Here is a 21342-nt window from a genome sequence, read left to right as displayed (position 1 = left end):
ACCTAGAAGAATCGATGGTGGTTTGAAGGCAAATGGTGGTAGGGTTGCCACCTCATCCCTTTAAACCCAAACACAGATGAATTACACGGGTTCTGAGGCTAATTTAATGCAGATAAGGCAACGAGCGAGTTTAATTACCACCTTAATCAGCCTCAGAACCTGAGTAATTAATATGTGTTCGGGTTTAAAGGGATTAGGTGGCAACCCTAAATGGTGGGCACATCAAATATTAATTGGGATTTGGATTTCTCTTCAGTTAATTTACTTTTCAATTTGTTAATTGATAAAAAAAATAAAACGAGTAACATTTCTTTTTCTGAAAACATTCATTTACAAATTTTTTTTTTTCCAAACCTGCCTAAAACTGTTGGACAGAGCAGTGTGGGGGGGGGTTACTGGGTGGAAATAGAAAATAAGATCTTATTACCTCCTCTGCTGCCTCTTCCAACAACGTCTCCTCACTATGTTTACTCTACTCAAGTGCCACATGGAACTTCCTATTTATTCCTGACTTCACTTCCTGTCTGCATCTGACATCACTTCCTGTCTGTGTTCCATAGAGACTTCCTGACTTTGTATTAGTGACACTACCACCTTGTGAAGCTCAAAGGTACTGCAGCCCAGAGAAATGTCTGAGGGCCAGTTCACACCACAGAAGTGCAGTTCCGGATATGTTCCAGATTCTTTTCTGCATGCGTGTTTTTGTTGCGTTCCAGTGCATCCTCCCCTTTTCTCTTAACCTTAAATAAGGACATGTGTGTTCCAGTATGGTTTAGGTGCGTTCCAGTGTGTTTTTAGTGCGTTCCAGTGCATTTTTGATGCCTTTTACAGGGTTCCAGTAAAGTCCAGTGCACACCAATGATGATACTTATTTTATCTCCTTGACACCAATGTTGAGACTTATTTTTTCCCATGGACACCAACAATGGGGCTTATTTTCTCTCACTGACACCAACAGTCGGACTTGTTTCATCCCACTGACACCAACAATGGGGATTATGTCATCTTACTGAAACCAACAATAGGAATTATTTTATCCCATTGTCCAATGATGAAGATTATTTTATCCCACTGAACGATGGGATTTATTTCATCTCACCAGAAACCACAATGCGGATTATTTTATCCCACTGACACTAACGATATGACTTATTTCTCACTGAAACCCATGATGGGGATTATTTTATCTCCCTGACACCAATGTTGGGACTTATTTTATCCCACTGATACCAACAATGAGGATTATTTTATCTAACAGACACCAACAATGGGACTTATTTTATCCCACTGATACCAACAATGGGTTTTATTTAATCTCACTGACACTAGGGTTGTCCCAATACCGATACTAGTACTCGCACAAATTCTCCCGATGCCAGATCCGATACCTGGAAATGGAAGTCGGAGAGGAGATCGGTCTGGCAGCAGTAAAACACGAGGGTAAGCTGGCTGGGGTAGGGGTCCGGGCGCCGCCGCATATAGTGACCTGAGCCGTCACATTTGGTACAGGAAGTGGCGTTTCGTGTCTCCTCCGAAGAGTAAACATCACAACGCCCATCTTGGTGCACTAGGCTGCAGTAAGCCAGCAGCGAACATCTTGTTACACACAATCCATATAGTTCGGGGCTTGGTGTAACAAGATGTCCACTGCTGGCTTACTGCAGCCAAGTGCAAGGTATACCAATTTGGGCACTGCAGCATACTTACTAGATGTTAAATGACATGAATGATGAGAGGCAAGGAAGCATTTTGCAATGGTTTATGCCATATAGCATTGCAAAATCCTTCCTCTCCTCTCATCATTCATGTAATTTATTATGCAATTGCCAATCAGTGCTGCCTTTCAGTGTCTGCCCATAAGTGCCACCTATCAGTGCCATCTATAAGTGCTGCCTATCAGTGCCCATAAGTGCTGCCTATCAGTCCCCATAAGTGACATCAGTGCCATCTATCATTGCCCATAAGTTCTGTCTATCAGTGCCATCTATCAATGCCCATCTGTCAGGGCCCTCTATCAGTGCCAACCACTTGTCAGTGATACCTATCAGTGCCCATCAGTGAGTGCCATCTATCAATGCCACCAATCAGTACCCATTAGTCAAATTGTCACATGACATTAACCCTTTCATGACTAAGCCTATTTTTTGGCATTTGGTGTTTACAACTTAAAATCCGTATTTTTTGCTAGAAAATTACTTGGAACCCCCAAACATTATATATATTTTTTTAGCAGAGAATCTAGAGAATAAAATGGTGATTGTTGCAATAGTTTATGTCACACGGTATTTGTGCAGCAGTGTTTTAAATGCAACTTTTTGGGAAAAGGGACACTTTCATGAATTTTTAAAAAAACGAAACAGTAAAATTAGCCCAATTTTTTTGCATAATGTGAAAGATAATGTTACGCCGAGTAAATAGATACCAAACATGTCACACTTTATAATTGCACGCACTCGTGGAATGACGACAAACTACGGTACCCAAAAATCTCAATAGGCGGCGCTTGAAAATTTTTTTTTCTGGTTACCATGTTAGAGTTACAGAGAAGTTCTAGTGCGAGAATTATTGCTTTCGCTCTGATGATCGCGGCGATACCTCACATGTGGGATTTGAACACCATTTACATATGTGGGCGCGACTTCCGTATGTGTTTTCTTTGCTGCGCGAGCTCGCGGCGACGGGGGCACTTTAAAAAAAAAATTCTTATTTATTTTAAAATTAATAAATTGTTTAAAAAAAATAAATAAAAATGTGATCACTTTTATTGCTGTCACAAGGAATGTAAACATCCCTTGTGACAGTAATAGGTGGTGACAGGTACTCTTTATGCAGGGATCGGGGGTCTAAAAAAAAACCAAATCCCTTCTTTGCACTTCAAAGTATTTAGATCGCTGTTTTGGGCGATTCTGAATACTGTATTTTTTTTTTAAATCCGGTGCCATTGGCAGCCAAGTAAAGGGGAAGTGACGTCATGATGTCGCTTCCATGTTTACGATTAGGAGGCTGGAATGAAGCCGCTTACGGCTTCATTCCAGTCTGTCCCTAGCCGCCAGAAGCGGCGGTTTGTTCATCGGGGCTCCCGATTGAACAGGACCCCCGGTAAGAGTGGTGGGAGGGGGGGATGTCCCCTCCCGCTCCTCCGGCATAACAGCCAATCGGCTTTTAGCCGCTTCGGTTGTTATGGCTGGAAAGCCGATCGCCGGCTCTGAAAAACAGTACCGGGATGATGCCTGTAGCTGCGGACATCATCCCGGTATAACCCCCAGAAGCTGTGGCCGCACATCTGTGTACACTCAGCGGCAAGGGGTTAAAAAAAAGCATTGGTAATTGGCATTTAACTGGTAATTGCATAATCATGCAATGCTGTGCCCAAACAAACTTTATATAATTTTTTTCCCCACAAATAGCGATTTCTTTTGGTGGTATTTGATCACCACTGAGTTTTTTATTTTATGCGCTATAAACTAGGGTATCGATATCGGTGCTGATACCAAGCATTTGCGCAAGTATCGGTATTCGCCCAAATGCTCCTGATACCGAAACCGATACATTGCAGTGCAATTTGCGTCAATACAAAATGAATGGTTGCAAATCGCACTGCACATGAAAACAAAAGGGGGACGGGCTGTAGCCACTGGGAGTAGAAAAGGTCCCAACGGCAGCGGGAAAAAACAATACCCTATCAAAGGTGTCAGTGGGAGGAAGTGCCCCATCATTGATGAGAGTGGGAAGAATTGTGTCCCATCATTGGTGTCATTGGGGCCCCATTGTTGGTGTCATTGGGGGGGGGAATTGTGTCCCGTCATTGGGCACTGTTTTTAATGTCATTGTGAGAAATTGTGTCCCATCATTCATGTCATTGGGAGGAATTGTGTCCCATCATTGGTATCATTGGGAGGAATTGTGCCCCATCATTGGTGTTATTGGGAGGAATTGTGTCCCATCATTGGTGTCATTGGGAAGAATTGTGTCCCATCATTGTGAGGAATTGTGTCCCATCATTGGTGTCTTTGGGAAGAATTGTGTCCCATCATTGGTGTCATTGGGAGGAATTGTGTACCATCATTGGTGTCATTGGGAGGAATTGTGTCCCATCATTGGTGTCTTTGGGAGGAATTGTGTCCCATCATTGGTAGGAATTGTGTCCCATCATTGGTGTCATTGGGAGGAATTGTGTCCCATCATTGGTGTCATTGGGAGGAATTGTGTCCCATCATTGGTGTCTTTGGGAGGAATTGTGTCCCATCATTGGTAGGAATTGTGTCCCATCATTGGTGTCATTGGGAGGAATTGTGTCCCATCATTGGTGTCTTTGGGAGGAATTGTGTCCCATCATTGGTGTCTTTGGGAGGAATTGTGTCCCATCATTGGTGTCATTATGAGGAATTGTGTCCCATCATTGGTGTCATTGGGAGCAATTGTATCCCATCATTGGTGTCTTTGGGAGGAATTGTGTCCCATCATTGGTAGGAATTGTGTCCCATCATTGGTGTCATTGGGAGGAATTGTGTCCCATCATTGGTGTCATTGGGAGGAATTGTGTCCCATCATTGGGAGGAATTGTGTCCCATCATTGGGACGAATTGTGTCCCATCATTGGGAGGAATTGTGTCCCATCATTGGTGTCTTTGGGAGGAATTGTGTTTCATCATTGGTAGGAATTGTGTCCCATCATTGGTGTCATTGGGAGGAATTGTGTCCCATCATTGGTGTCTTTGGGAGGAATTGTGTCCCATCATTGGTGTCTTTGGGAGGAATTGTGTCCCATCATTGGTGTCATTGGGAGGAATTGTGTCCCATCATTGGTATCATTGGGAGGAATTGTGTCCTATCATTGGTGTCATTGGGAGGAATTGTGTCTGATCATTGGAGTCATTGGGAGGAATTCTGTCCCATCATTGGTATCATTGGGAGGAATTGTGTCCCATCATTGGTGTCATTGGGAGGAATTGTGTCCCATCCTTGGTGTCATTGGGAGGAATTGTGTCCCAGCATTAATGTAATTGAAAGGAATTGTGTCCCATCATTGGGAGGAATTGTGTCCCATCATTGGTGTCATTGATGAGAGGGGACTATCTGAATGAAACTGCTGTAACTGGGACTTTATAGGTACTACCATATCCAAATATGTAGAAAAATATAAATTTTATTGTACATTGAAATAATACATGAAAACAAACAAAAAATCAAAAATCAAGGATGCATAATGAAGCACAGATGGTAGTGAGTGGATACAATGCAATATCCCAAACCCTATCATTGAATTGTGTCCCATCATTGGTGTGCCCCATCAATGGTGTCAATGGGAGAAATTGTGTCCTATCATTGGTGTTATTGGGAGGAATTGTGCCCCACCGCTGGTGTTAATGGGAGGAATTGTGTCCCATTGTTGGTGTGCCCCAACATTGGTGTTATTGGGAGGAATTGTGTCCCATCATTGGTCCCATCGGGAGGAATAGTGTCCCATCATTGGTGTCAATGGGAGGAATTGTGTCCTATCATTGGTGTCATTGGGTGGAATTGTGTCCCATCATTGGTGTCATTGGGAGGAATTGTGTCCTATCATTGGTGTTATTGGGAGGGATTGTGCCCCACCGCTGGTGTCATTGGGAGGAATTGTGCCCCATCATTGGTGTCATTGGGAGGATTTGTGTCCCATCGTTGGTGTGCCCCATGATTGGTTTTATTGGGAGGAATTGTGTTCCATCATTGGTCCCATTGGGAGGAATAGTGTGCCATCATTGGTGTCATTAGGAGGAATTGTGCCCCTTTATTGGTGTCAATGAGGGGAATTATGGCCCATTGCTGGTATCAGTTAATCAAATAGTGCCCCAATAGCCAAATAAAAGAAAGCAAAGGGCCACTGCTATACACTGTCATTGTACTAATGACACTGGCTGGAAATGGTTAACATATAGGGGTGATCAAAGCCCAGGAAACACTGCAGAGGACGTAAACCCATGGGTCAGGGCCACTGTAGGACTGTTGAAAGTTTCTCTGGGTCCATCGAAAAATCAGCAGTGGAAATGATATAACCCAGGAATTTAACCTGCTCACGCTGGAACTCGCACTTCTCCAATTTACAATAGAGCGTGTTCTCTCTTAGTTTCTGAAGCACACAACAGACATCTGTGTGGTGGCTCTCCAGGGACTTGGAAAATATGAGGATATTGTCGAGATAAACCACCACACATAACTGCAACAAATCGTTAATGAATTCCTGGATAGGCATTCTTAATCGTGAAACTATTGAGACCCCCTATAATCATAACAAGGTCTCAGTTCACCACTCTTCTTCTTCACGAAAAAGAAACCAGCACCAGCAGGAGACGAGGATTTGCAGATGAAACCTTGAGAAAGTGCGTCTGCAACATACTCCTCCATGGCCTTATCCTCCAAGACCGACAAAGTTGGGTATGGCACCAGGTTGAAGGTCAATTGCACAATCATACGGCCAATGTGGAGGAAAACTACGGGCTTGACCTTTGTCAAAGACATTGCTAAAATCACAGTACTCCTCCAGCAGGGAAGAGAGTGAACAGGTGCACAGGACCTTGGCTACCTTCTGGAAGCATGTCTTACTGCATTGTGGTGACCAAGAGAGAACCTCAGCATGGAGCCAATCAAAAGAGGGATTATGCCTCTGTAACCAAGGATAACCAATAACCAGTGGAAACTTAGGCGAGGAAATAACTTGCAATTGGATAATCTCATGGTGAAGAGCTCCTATGGCCATGGACAATGGAACCGTCTCATGAGTCACATGGGCAGGCTGTAGGGGTCTCCCGTCAAGAGCCTCAATGGCAAGTGGAGTGTCACGTAGATGCAGCGGAATTGAGTGCTTTGATACAAAGGCAGCATCAATGAACAGGCCTGCAGCCCCAGAGTCGATTAGAGCCTGTATCTCGACGGACGACTCAGCCCAAGAAAGGGTGACCGAAACCAGGGGCTTATCCTTCTGGATAACTGGGGACAAACAATGCCACCTAAGATCTGTCTGTGACAGGACCTCAAGGTTCGGGCGTTCCCTGGACGGGTAGGAAAAGACTTCAAAAAGTGACCTGCCTGGCCACAGTAAAGGCGCAATCTCTCCCTCCTCCACAAGGTTCTCTCATCCGCAGAGAGACGCGTGAAGCCCAGGTGCATGGGTTCATCTTCACTGACTGGCTCGGTACCAGGAGGCCTGGGAGGTGAGGGAGGCATGGGTGGGATTGTAAAGCTCGGAGGCAAAAGTACAGGAGGCTTTTGCAAGCGCTCCTTAAAAGAGTCTTTCTCTGAGTCTGGAGTCAATGAGGATGGCAAACATGATCAACTTCTCCAGCTCAGTGGGTATCTCTCGGGCTGCTATCTCATCCTTGATGGAATCCGAGAGACCATGATAAAAAGCAGCCACGAGGGCCTCATTGTTCCAAGCAACCTCTGCTGCCAGAGTACGGAATTCAATGGCGTAGTCGGCAACAGTTCTCGTACTCTGATGGATTTGGCAGCAGAAGTGAAGCGTGCGGGAACGTCAAATACCCTTTTAAAGGACGCCACAAACTCAAAGTAACTCAAGACAACAGGTTTTTGCGTCTCTCATAGAGGGTTTGCCCAGGCCAAGGCTCTTTTAGAAGCAAAGATACCATGAAACCTACTTTGCTTCTGTCCATGGGAAACGTCTGGGGCAGCATCTCAAAGTATATCTCAACCTGGTCAAGAAACCCTCTGCAGTGGACTGGATTGCCCTCCAAATCACTGGGGAAGCTGAGCGGAACCAGACATACCTCTTATAGAGGTAATACTCAAGGTGGGTGCCTACACAGACACTGGCGCAGCAGCAGGGATGGCCTGCATCACAGGTTGTACTGGAGAAGTCACAGTGGGAGATTCCAGGTGAGCCGTGCAACTCAGAAGCGTTTGTAACGCCAAGGCAAATTGATTCATGCAGTGATCTTGCTCATTCAATCTGGAAAAAATATTACCAAGTGGATTGACTGTATCTTCTGAATTCATGGCCTTTGCCTACTGTCAGAAAGCATGAAATCAGACTGAGACAGAAGTACAGTTAAATCACACTTGTTTAATAATAAAAGTAAATAGAACAAACGTAGTCAAAACATAGCCAGAGTTCAGGAATCAGAACGGATAGTCAGACAAGCCAAATGTCAGGGAGCCGGAGATGAGTGTAGTAAAACAGCAAGCAGGATCTGGAGCCAGAAGGGATGTCAGCAAAGCAAGTCTTTTAACAGGAATGCAGGAGAGAATCTCTGTGATGTTGACTAAGGCAAAGGCAGAGATCCTCTGGGGTGGACGGCTTAAGTAGGCAGAACTGACGAGCAGGATATCAACAGCTGAGTAACTGTGGAGAGATGGGAGCTGGCAATTAGCTGACAGCTGAGCGGCCAGCTCAGAGAAGGAAGGGCTTAGCCCAGCCCTGACACCCTCCTTTATAATCCATCCTAGTGTAACGCTCATCCCACTAATTTTGTCCCTGATTCCTCTCCCACTAGTGCAGCAGCAGCCAGGCACACAGCAATATTCACTCTTTTGACTCAAGAAACAGTCTAGGAATTGCCTTTTTAACATTTATTGCTGAATAAAACTTAGATAGGGCATAGGGAGGTGTGGGATAATCCAGAACGCTGAACAGTAATAGGACTCTCTTCACCCTGCAGCTGCTTCTTAGAACAGTCCCTTCAGCAATAGCTCAGGGAATGGACAGCACTGGGACACCATAAGCAACGTTCTAGGCCAGGCAAGCCTTTATGTTAGTGCACAAGGGGTCAACAGCAGCAAAAGTCACCCAGATTCTGCATTCAGATCTCTGCTCACAAGTCCTTGGGTACTTTTGTGCCTCCTTCCAATGTGAGGCAGACATTTCCTTAGGGGACTCTCCAGGCAGAATCCTAGGTGAAATCCTTGGTCTAGCTTCAGAGGTTTTTAGCGTAGAAGGGACCTCCATGAGCTCAGCTAATTTTCAGCTGTGTTGCAGGTGGGGGGGGGGGGGGGTGGATACGGGGGACAGAAGCCCCCCAGGATGGGAACTTCTCCTCCAGGACAAGTACAAGACTGCCCCATGTCCCAGATTATTTATGTGTTCTGCAGCCACCTACTGGGCTCTCCCCCTCCAAGGGATTGTCTCAAACCCATGAATATTCAGGCTGCCCTTCAACCTGCAGCACTCCTATGTTCTGGAGCTTTCCAGAAGGCAAGGTGAAACAATCAAACCTGTAGCCCAGGGATATGCAATTAGTGGACCTCCAGCTGTTGCAAAACTACAAGTCCCATCATGCCTCTGGGTGTCATGCTTGTGGCTGTCAGTGTCTCGCTATGCCTCATGGGACTTGTAGTTCTGCAACAGCTGGAGGTCCACTAATTGCATATCCCTGCTGTAGCCTATGAGACCCTGACCAGTCCAAAGCAATCAACTACTTCACTGATTACAGAGAAGCTCAACTATTTAGCTGACAGCCTAGCACCTACCTAGGAGAGTGCTGCACTAGTCTCTCATCCAGGATTACAAACAGGAAAGCAGGCCAGGAAATATCATTTAGCAACTGACAATTTAAAAGTGTTTTGCTTTGCTTATGTCACTTTTGCTTGTTTACATCATACTGCATATGTGCCATTTCACATGGAGTTTTAAGGCATCTCCTACGCATTTTATTTAAAGGAATTATGCATTTTTAATATTAAAATTAAAGTGTTAATAATATAAATGCTCACCACTGAACAGAATTGTTTTTTTTTTTTTATGTTGGCATTGGTACATGTCCCCTAGGTCAACGCCTAGCTCTGAATGCTTTGTGTGACGATCACTTGCCTATTAGACCTAAAAGTGGCCTAAACAGTTTTTAAAGATTCTGCTCCCGATGACTTCAGTAAGGTTCAGATTACCATTCAGAACTTAGCAGCAGTTAGATGAACCTCTCACAAACTGAACCCAGGTGCGTTTGCTCTTCTCTACATCCCTCTGGGAGATCGCAGTTGTATATCAAGCTCTGCTTTCCATAATAAACATTTTCCTCACTAGGGGCAAGAACATGATCTCTCCCTATGTGCAGTCTCTGATGCAGAGCAAGGTCTGATTTCCATGAAAAAAAATTCCCGCACTCAGGGTTTTTGTCTGCGTGAATCTTCTGATGTGAGTAAAGTGTGGACAACCGTGAAAAACATTTCCCGCACTCAGGACAAGAATACGGCTTCTCCCCCGTGTGAGATCTCTGATGTTTAAGAAGGTCTGATTTGTGTAAAAAACATTTCCCGCACTCGGGGCAGGAATACGGCTTCTCTCCTGTGTGAGATTTCTGATGTCTAACAAGAACTGATCTCTGTGAAAAACATTTCCCGCACTCAGGACAGGAGTACGGCTTCTCCCCCGTGTGAGTTCTCTGATGTGTGACAAGTTTTGATTTCCACGTAAAACATTTCCCACATTCGGGGCAGGAATTTGACTTTTTGCCCTTATGAGATCGGCAATGTATGACAAGTTCTGATTTATGAAGGAAACATTTTCCGCACTCGAAACAGGAATGAAGCTTCCCACCGGTGTGAGATATCTGATGTACAGTAAGACTTAATTCAGAGCTAAAACTTTCCCCACATTCAGGACAAGAAAATGTATTCTCCCTCTCAAATCCAGCAACATCCCTTATAATACAAGGTTGCTCAGAGTCAGAGGGATTTGATGGTCTATCCACACTTCGAAGTCCACCATCCATAGCTGAGCTCATTGTCTTTTCTCCTGCACAATCTCTTGTGATATCCTTATCCTCCATTTTACAACCTGGGGATAAAGTGAGATGATCCTTTGAGGGTTTCTCCATGGCGTGTCCTGGAAAAATATAAAAAAACAGAATCAATACATATTAGATGGTTAGTTCATTTAACTCATGACTCTAATTGAAGCAGGTAGACATGAGTGGGCAGATGTTCTTTGTGGATGTTCCAATTAGCTATGACTTCCCCTCTTTAGTCAAAGGGCCTCCTCTCAGATCACTTCTACATTTACACAGCCTTGTCAGAATAACAGGAACCAATGAGGACAGGGAGGTGAATGCTCTTCACACAACCATAAGCTTAGGCATTAGGTTGTGTGATCTCTAATAAACAAGAGATTCAAAGATCGGTCTAGGTGGGGAGTTTCAATTATTTTTACTATTCACTTTTCATCTGAGCAAGACGACAGAGTGTTATGTTAATGGTCAGCTATAAATCAGCTTGAAGAAGAGGGACCAACCTAAGAAAGCCACAATCTGTGTTATCGGATCGGAGATGCTGTAACTAAGAGTGAAACACAACCTAATACTGCCAGATGTACCCCAGAATCTACATAAATCATGTACGAGTACACAAATTGTGGCTACAGCAAATAGTAGGGGGTTCATCTGAGAGAAAATGAGACCTAATATGCAGGATGGGTATCAGGGACATTAGCAACCTATTGTAAAGTAGGTACTCCTGCGCTAAAAGGAATAGATATAATATATTGAAAAAGGTGCTGCATACACCGTAAGGACCAAACTCGTGTCCAAATGTGTGAGTAATCAAAAAGTAAGGGGTGGTGTTGCGCTCCTTGTACAAGATTATATATTTTTCTATATATAGTAATTTGTTAGAATTATCAACTTGTGATTATAGCTAGAAAACATTCATCGGTATATTTAGCAAAATAAAGTGCAAGTATGTAAATATAATATACTAAAATAATATCATAAATTCATAAATATATACGTTAAAAAGGGACATAGATGTTCATCATAAAAATTCCTACTGTGCAAAATTTTAAAAAGTAGATGTAAAACATATATCCAACATGTGCAAAATTGCATAAAAAGATAAGTGGTGTGTGATTTCAAAATTGTGCAACATACGTAAAAAGTGAATAATTCATAAAGTGACTTATTTCATCAAGGAGAAATACGAAAAAAATATATATGTATATACACAGAAAAAATATAAATAAATAAATAAAATTATTTTAGCAAACTGAGTGTATCAAGTCTCTTAGTGCAATATTGGATGTATATTTCTTGGTCCAGTGTGCAACAGTAGTGCAGATGTGGAAGTGTTTCACAGGAACACTGTGTGCTGCTATACTGACATTCAGTGATACTGTGCCTTTAAGTGCTAAAATATGAATCTTCAGTGTCACTGACACCCGTGGCTGAAATAAATGATTACCTTACTGCTGTAAGGTAAACAGCATGTAGCGAGATTTAAGGGGATGGATCCCTTCGGATCGGTCTTTTCCTAGGCATTCCTATGGAATAAAGCCAGGGGGAGGGGGGGGGTCCTTTCCTTGTCTTTCCACTGGGCGTTAGTAACTTGAATCACTCAGGTCACTTAGATGCTCAATGTGTTAGAGAAAAGATAAAGACAGGCCTACCATGGTGCAGTATGTTGAAAAAATGTTGGCGTTTATTTAAATAGAACCATAAAAAACTCACATTTTGTCCCAGTCGAAGTCACGTGTGTTGTGACGTAACGCGTAGGATACGAGAGGCAATCTAGACACCGGAACAGACGCACAGGTACGAGCTCGGCGCTAGTTTTTACAGTGTACAGCTTGCATAAAGAAAATGTGAGTTTTTTATGGTTCTATTTAAATAAACGCCAACATTTTTGCAACATACTGCACCATGGTAGGCCTGTCTTTATCTTTTCTCTAACACATTCCACATCTGCACTACTGTTGCACACTGGACCAAGAAATATACGTCCAATATTGCACTAAGAGACTTGATACACTCAGTTTGCTAAAATAATTTTATTTATTTATTTATATTTTTTCTGTGTATATACATATATATTTTTTTCGTATTTCTCCTTGATGAAATAAGTCACTTTATGAATTATTCACTTTTCACGTATGTTGCACAATTTTGAAATCACACACCACTTATCTTTTTATGCAATTTTGCACATGTTGGATATTTGTTTTACATCTACTTTTTAAAATTTTGCACAGTAGGAATTTTTATGATGAACATCTATGTCCCTTTTTAACGTATATATTTATGAATTTATGATATTATTTTAGTATATTATATTTACATACTTGCACTTTATTTTGCTAAATATACCGATGAATGTTTTCTAGCTATAATCACAAGTTGATAATTCTAACAATTTACTATATATATAAAAATATATAATCTTGTACAAGGAGCGCAACACCACCCCTTACTTTTTGATTATCAACCTATTATTGGGTGATTTCACTCATATCCCACCCTGCTCTGGACCAATCAGTGTGCAGTAACAGATCACCTGTGCTAATCCCTGTAGGATTGTCCTCCTCTTTAAATGTCCTTGTCATTCCAGCCTCCTCCATATATTGCTGATCATCCCTCGCATATATCTCTTCTACTTCACCCTCAACTTTCATGTTCATCAGATCTTCACCCTAAAAAACAACAGAATGAGAGAAAATAACATCTGTAAAATAGAAGTATTTATGATGGGAGATCACATAGAAAATATCATCTTGTAGAGTCCACACATCGTCTCCACATGTCAGAGTGTTCAATCACTTTATGTTCCAGACCCTCAACTCCACCCACCTGATGATGGTGAGGGACGGTGTGACCTTCCTTTGTGGAATCCCGGGAATACAGAGGACGGGGACATCGCTCTGGTGGGTTTCTGTAGCTGGATGACTCCACCATGGTGTCCTGGTACAGATCTTTGTGTCCTGTTAGAGACTCTGGCGCCTCCATCACATCCTCCTCTTTTATCTGTTCTTTAATCTCAACTTTAGAATCTCTCAGGTTTCCACTCTAAATATATAATAAAAATTACATCAATTGTAACAATGCAGATAATGTACAGATCCTAATGATACTATCAGTGATTATTCCTCATCTACCTGATGATGGTGAGGGATGGTGTGACCTTCCTGTGTAGAATCCCGGGAATACAGAGGACGGGGACATCTCTCTGGTGGGTTCCCATTACTGAATCCATCTGTAGGAAACACACACACTGACTGAATACATTGTTTCTATGTGTTTATCAGATGATGGGGGATCTAGGTGGAGCCTCTGTACTGCTCTCTCCTTTACAATAAAGTCTCCTCTTACCCGGTGATGTGAGGGGCGGCTGATTGTCCATCATGACGTCCTTGTAGAGATCCTTGTGTCCTTCTAAATACTCCCACTCCTCCATGGAGAAATAGACAGTGACATCCTGACACCTTATAGGAACCTGACACACACAATGATACAGTCACCATCCAGACACATCCCTTGTCTGTTACTGGATAATGTCCCAGAATTCCCGGCACCGCTCACCTCTCCTGTCAGCAGCTCCATCATCTTCCTGATGACTTCTAGAATCTTCTGCATGTTGTGTCTCTCAGGTGTCAGGGAGTGAGGTGGAGGCACTGTGATGGTCATATGATCTTCAGACTTCACAGGAGGAAATCTCTGTATTTAAGCAAAAAGAGTAATATCATGTCACATTCCCAGAATCCTCCTCACCTCTCCGGTCAGGTCTGTGTTTTATTAATAGAGATAAAAGTGATGTCATGTGACCTCCCAGAATCCTCCTCACCTCTCCGGTCAGCAGGTAGATGATCTCCAGGGTGAGGTTTAGTATCCTCTCAGTCACATGATTCCGGTCCTCCTCCATCCTCATTGATGCAGTCATGTGATCTATGTAGGTTTCTCTGTAGACAGATAATTATCTGGACTGTATTGATTGTACAATATTGGAATGCCGATGCAAGAGGTTAATAGTCGGGCTGTCCTTAGTAGGAATTGGCTTCCCTCTAGCATTTGTATTTGTAAATGGCTGTTGCTAAATAATTATCACAAAGCCAATTGGTTATAAAAAGGTAATTCCTATCTCTGCTAGGTGTTTCAGAAACCCTGGTTAGTGGACTGTAGTAATTTATAAAAAGAGGAGTTTTAAGGAAGTAGGAACATAATTGGACCACATGACCTTCCACTTAGGAGCAGTTGCTCCTGCATCGCATCCCGGCCAGAAGGAGAGACTATTAGGTAAGTGTTCCTGTGTTCTAATAGTTTAACTGTTGCTGCTCCTGTGTGTATCTGAAGTCTAGTGGCAGAAGTGTCTCTGTCCTGTTGTTATTATCTCCCATGCACAGTGCCAGATAGTTAGGTCAGTGCTACCGTATGCCCTTGTACACACGGTCGGACATTCTGACAACCAAATCCGTTGGATTTTGTCCCACGGATTTTGTCTGAAACTGTTGCATACACACAGTCGGACAAAGTTGTCGGACAATCCAATCATTCGGAACGTGGTGACGTTATTTCGTTACGATGGGACTACGTTCAGGCTAGTAGCCAATAGCTTTGGTTTCATAATTTGATCTGAGCATGCGTGGCACTTTGTCCGATCGGAATTCTCTACAAACGATCGGACAAAGTCCGATTGGATCATGTTGTCGGAAAATTTTATAGCCCTGCTCTAAAATTTTGTTGGTCGGATATTCCGACGGAAACAGTCCGATGGAGCCCACACACGGTCGGATTATTCGACAACACGGTCCGATCGGACATTTTCCGTCGGAATGTCCGACCGTGTGTACAAGGGCTAAGCGTAGTGGTCACCTTGTTGTATATTAATAGGTGGACCTTTTTATTAAAATAAAGTTTAGATGAAGCTCCTGTTATCCACCTTCAATCAACTATGAATGCTGCTGCTAGACTAATACACCTTACTAACCGATCCATGACTGCTGCCCCTCTCTGCCAATCTCTTCACTGGCTTCCTTTAACCCAACATATAAAATTCAAAATACTAACCACAATATACAAAGCCACCCACTACACTGTCCCCAGCTACATTACCAACCTCATCTTAAAGGAGAAGTCCAGCCTGAGCTGTTTAGGCTGGGCTTCTCCTTTGGGTCACAGGAGTGCAATTCGTTTTGCATTCCTGTGACTTGTTTTCGGAGGAGACCGGTCTGAAGTCCGCGCTCCGCTGACGTCACTGTCATCAGTCGAGGCAGAGCGTCATCTAGACTTCCGAGTCTGGATCCGCCAGCTGCCTTGATGGATGGCAGTCTCTGCGAGCCGCTTAGACGCTGCCCTTCCACAGCTCAGCGCTCCAGTGAGCGTGGAGAAGCAGAGAGGAGAGACGCTGACTGCCAATCAGCAGCTTTCCTCTCGGGAAACTGTGATAACCGAGCCATCGGCGATGTCCGGTGGCTCTGTTCTCATTGGAGAGACGGCAGGGGGGACAGCATTAGCATCGGTCTAATGCTCCATCCACCGAGGTAAGTATAAATAAAAAATAAAAAAAATACTTCTCTTTTAAGATATGCAGAATACTTTATTAATCCCAAAGGAAAATTGGGAAACTGTTATAATAAAATTGTATAATTGTAATATTGCCTAAATCGTCCTCTCTCCTCATCTTGCTCTTTAGCTCCCTTGTTACCTCTTCTCATGCTCACCTTCAGGACTTTTACAGAACCTCTCCCATTCTCTGGAATTCCCTACCCCAAAATGTCTAGTTATCTCCTATCCTGTCTGCCTTTAAAAGTATGCTTAAAAACATATCTATTCAGGGAAGTCCCCCTGACCTCCACCTAAAAACTGTACTTGGGTCTCCTCAATCAGATCATACCCTGCAGCTATTACTCTTGTACCACCTCCGCCTCCCTTTACATTGCAAGCTCCATGAGAAGATCCCTCCAATCCCTTCTGTATTGAACTGTGTTTTAATTGTATTACCTACCCTTTATAGTGTAAAGTGCTGTGCAAACTGTTGGCGCTATATAAATCCTGCAAAATATTAATAATTGATCAACTTCAACCAAAAATAGATTCCTGAAAATTGGTTCCCAGTTTCAATACAACTAGGGTTGCCCCCTCATCCCGAACACATATGAATTACAGTTCTGAGGCTAATTTATTGCAGATAAGCCACCGAGTTTAACCGCTTCAGCCCCGGAATATTTTACCCCCTTCCTGACCAGAGCACTTTTTGTGATTCGGCACTGCGCCGCTTTAACTGACAATTGCGCGGTCGTGCGACATTGCACCCAAACAAAATTTTTTCCCCACAAATAGCGTTTTCTTTTGGTGGTATTTGATCACCTCTGCGGTTTTTATTTTTTGTGCTAGAAACAAAAAAAGAGTGTAAATTTTGAAAAAGAAATCTATATTTTTTACTTTTTGCTTAAACCACTTCAATACCGGGCACTTAAACACCTTCCTGCCCAGACCAATTTTGAGCTTTCAGCGCTGTCACACTTTGAATGACAATTGCGCGGTCATGCTACACTGTACCCAAATGAAATTTTTATAATTTTTTTCCCACAAATAGAGCTTTCTTTGGTGGTATTTGATCACCTCTACGGTTTTTAGTTAAACAAATAAAAAAAGACTGAAAATTTTGAAAAAAAATATGTTTTTTTTTGTTTCAGTTTCAAAACTCTGTAAATAAGTACGCTTTCTCCTTCACTGATGGGGCTACACTGACGGGCACTGATAAGGCGGCACTGATGGGCACCGATGAGGTGGCACCAATGAAGTGGCACTGATGAGGTGGCATTGATGGACACTGATATGTGGCACTGATAGGTGGCACTGATGGACGACACGGATGGGCACTGATAGGTGGCACAAATTGGCACTGATAGCTGGCACGGCTTGGCATGGATAGGCAGCACAGATGGGCATGGATAGGCGACACAGATGGGCACTGATAAGCGGCACGGATGGGCACTGATAAGCGGCACAGATGGGCACTGATAGGCGGCATTGTATTGTAATATACTGTACTGATGGATGCCAATCAGTGCCAAACAATAATGCATGCCAAGCAGTAATGCCCATTGTGGGCACTGATTGGCATCCATTGTGGGCACTGATTGGCATCCATTGTGGGCACTGATTGGAATCCCTGGTGGTCTAGGGTGGCATACCTTGTGCTGGGCATCCCTGGGGGTCTGGTGGCATCCCTGGTGGTCCAGTGTGGGCATCCTCGGGGGGGCTGATAATCGATCAGCACAGACCCCCCGTCAGAGGAGCAGCCGATCGGCTCTCCTCTACTCGCGTCTGACAGACGCGAGTGAGAAAAAGCCGATCACTGGCTCTTCCTATTTACACTGTGATCAGCTGTGATTGGACACGGCTGATCACGTGGTAAAGAGTCTCCGTCGAAGACTCTTTACCAAGATCGTAGTTGCGGGGTGTCAGACTGACACCCCACAGCAACGATCGCCGTGATGCGCGCCACCGGGGGCGCGCAGCGTCTCAAAATCCTGATCATGTCATATGACGTCCGGTCAGGCTTTTGAAACCACTTTGCCGCCGTGTTTCTGTTATAGGGCGGGCGGCAAGTGGTTAATAAATATCCCCCAAAAATATATAAGAAAACTATTTTTTTCCCCTCAGTTTAGGCTGATATGTATTCTTCTACATATTTTTGGTACAAAAAAAAAAAAAAAAAAACGCAATAAGCATATATTGATTGGTTTGCCCAAAAGGTATAGCGTCTACAAAATAGGGTATAGTTTTATGGCATTTTTATTATTATTATTTTTTTATTAGTAATGGCGGCGATCTGCGACATTATGGCGGACACTTTTGACACTATTTTGGGACCATTGTCATTTATACAGTGATCAGTGCTATAAAAAATGCACTGATTACTATGTAAAGGACAGGGGTTAACCACTAGGGGGCGATCAAGGGGTTAAGTGTGTCCAAGGGGGTTCTAACTGTGGGGGGGGATGGGCTTCAACTCACATGACAGCGATCACTGCTCCCGATGACAGGGAGTAGTGATCTCTGTCATGACACAAGGCAGAACGGGGACATGCCTTGTTTACATAGGCACTTCCCTATTCTGCGGCTCCGGGGCGTGATCGCCGGGAGACCAGCAGACATCGAGTCTCTGGCGGTCACACTGTACGTGGCGGGCACGTGCGCCTGCTAGCCCTGGCTCTTAAAGGGGGAGTACAGGTTTGCCCATTTGCTCACCGCTGCCATTGTGTCGACGTATATCGGCGTGCAGCGGCCGGCAAGTGGTTAATTACCACCTTAATCAGCCACAGAACCTGTGTAATTAATACGTGTTCGGGTTTAAAGGGATGAGGTGGCAACCCTAAGTACAAACCAAATTTGAATCTCATTCTTTGTTACAAGAGACGGCTAAAAGGTGAGAAGGTGACTCATCTCTAAGGATGGGCTCTGGCGTGTTCACAACTCCATGTGCCAGCCAGGAAGCTTAGACTGCGCAGCGCTAATCACAGGCAGGGACGGGAAATCTCTCACTGCCTGTGATTAGCACAGTGTAAGCTTCCTGGCGGGCTCAGGCACACGGAGCTGTGAACACACCTGTGCCCATACTTACTCATCTCCAAAATTAAGGAAATGTTCTGTCCCTGAATGGGGTTAATCTAGATTTCCACACCATATATGTGTGTATCAACATCTGCTGGAGATAAAAGACGTCACAGTGACTATGGAGGAAGAGGACGGAACATGACAGGGGGGGGGGGTTACTGGGTGTAAATAGAAAATAAGATCTTATTACCTCCTCTGCTGCCACTTCCAGCAACGTCTTCTACTTCCTCCCAACTCACCTCTCACCCGGAACTTCCTGTCTGTACCTGACGTCACTTCCTGTCTGTATTCCATAGAGACTTCCTGGTCTGGTATTAGTGAGATCACCACCTTGTGGATCCCAGAGGAACTTCAGCCCCCGAGAAACATCTCAGTGTAAACATGGCCTTGTCATTGTTGCCAAGCGTTCCAGGACACTGTGGCAGAGTGACAGTGAGGTAATGACTGCTGGAACACTCTCTGGGTTCCACCACCAGGCACTGCAATTATATAAGACTGTTGGGATCAGTAATCTCCTTTCTGACAGTGAAAGTATAAATCTAACATTAGCAGAGAGGCAGCGGGAGTGTGTGATCAGGTATTAACACTGACCACCAATGCTGGACTGGAGTTACATTTTGTCCTCACCGACACCAATGATGGGGCTTATTTTATCTCACAGATACCAACAATGGGACATATTTTACTCCCACTAACAACAAAGATCATTATTTATTATGCAGGATTTATATAGTGTCGATGGTTTACGCAACGCTTTACAACAGTACAATTACAATACAGTAGGAATCAGAGAGCCGTACTCGTTAGAGCTTACAATCTAAGAGGGAGGGTCAAGAGATACAAAATGTAAATGGTAACTGTGGGGGATGTGCTGATGGAGAAAATACATGCACAGTTGTTAGGTGGGAACCGGATAGGCCTTTCCGAAGAAATACGTTTTTAGGGATCGTCTGAAAGTGGACAGAGTAAGAGATAGTCAGACATATTGGGGTAGGAAGTTCTAGAGGATGGGAGAGGCTCTGGAGAAGTCCTGGAGGCAAGCATGGGATGGGGTGACAAGGGAGCTAGATAGGTGTATCTGGGGGCAGAGTTGTGGATAGCTATGTAAGTTGTTGTTAGTAGTTTGGATCTACAGTAATTCATTGGGTGAGCGGAAGCCAGGGGAGGGATTGGCTGAAAGGGGTAGCAGACACTGAACAGTTTGTAAGGTGGATGAGCCTGGAGTGCAGGGGGAGTAGCCTATGTAAGCGTCAGCCAATGAGGAGGGAGTTGCAGTAGTCAAGGTGGGAGGTGACCAGGAAGTGAATTAGAAGCTTTGTGATGTCATTGGTTAGGAAGGGATGTATTTTGGAGATGTTTCAAAGGTTGAAGTAGCAAGCTTTGGACAGTGAATGGATGTGGGGCCAAAAGGATCATCCAGGATTACACCTAGAACCTTGGCATGCAGGGATGATTGAGCCGTGGATTTTGACAGAGAAATAAGGGGAAAGGGCACGTGGAGGGGGAGGAAATATGAGCTCTGTTTTTTATCAGCATGTGGAAGTAGAATTAGAGTTGATGAGTGCAGTAATATATATATATATATAGGGCTTTTTTTCAGGGGGAGCGTAGTGGAACTCAGTTCCACCCCCTCTGGCTCAGACCCTTTGCTGCCTGCTCACCACAATCACTTATAAACACAGAAGTCTGGTTTCTGTGTTTACAAGTGACAGCTGTGAACTCTGTATGTAATGTAATCCTGGTATTTAATGCCCCTTTAAGACCCTCCTACTGTTTTCGTGAAATTTGACTGAATACACCTATTTGATGTGATTTGGAGGGTTTGTGTAGGGGGAGGGGTTTTGTGGGGCCGTGGTTAAGTTCCAGCACCTATTGTTTGAGGAAAAAAAAGCCATGTATATACTGTATATATATATATATATATATATATATATATATATATATATATATATATATATATTTATTTATTTATTAGGGCTGTTATGGATTAAAATTTTCGTGTCCGATTAATCAATTTTTTTTAAATCAATTA

At 43.7% G+C, this 21342-nt stretch overlaps 1 pseudogene across 1 annotated transcript in view; it reads right to left on the bottom strand.

Moving 5' to 3' along the window:
• The window catches only part of LOC143989520 (uncharacterized), a 31991-nt pseudogene extending 12441 nt beyond the window's left edge, over nucleotides 1-19550 (bottom strand). The window contains exons 1-9 of the transcript XR_013277041.1: nucleotides 19501-19550; nucleotides 14536-14650; nucleotides 14274-14408; nucleotides 14064-14187; nucleotides 13850-13947; nucleotides 13545-13760; nucleotides 13252-13387; nucleotides 10110-10813; nucleotides 3023-3036 (exon numbers count right to left, since the gene is read on the bottom strand). The product of XR_013277041.1 is annotated as an uncharacterized LOC143989520 (transcript). The remainder of the gene's footprint in view (nucleotides 1-3022; nucleotides 3037-10109; nucleotides 10814-13251; nucleotides 13388-13544; nucleotides 13761-13849; nucleotides 13948-14063; nucleotides 14188-14273; nucleotides 14409-14535; nucleotides 14651-19500) is intronic.
• Nucleotides 19551-21342: the final 1792 nt, after the last annotated feature.

Source organism: Lithobates pipiens, unplaced genomic scaffold (genome assembly GCF_037356315.1).
Source record: "Lithobates pipiens isolate NorthernLeopardFrog02 unplaced genomic scaffold, aLitPip1_a1.2 Scaffold_18, whole genome shotgun sequence".
Taxonomy (NCBI): Eukaryota; Metazoa; Chordata; class Amphibia; order Anura; family Ranidae; genus Lithobates; species Lithobates pipiens.
The sequence above is the reverse complement of the archived record's forward strand: the minus strand, read 5'-3'. Positions and strand labels throughout refer to the sequence as shown.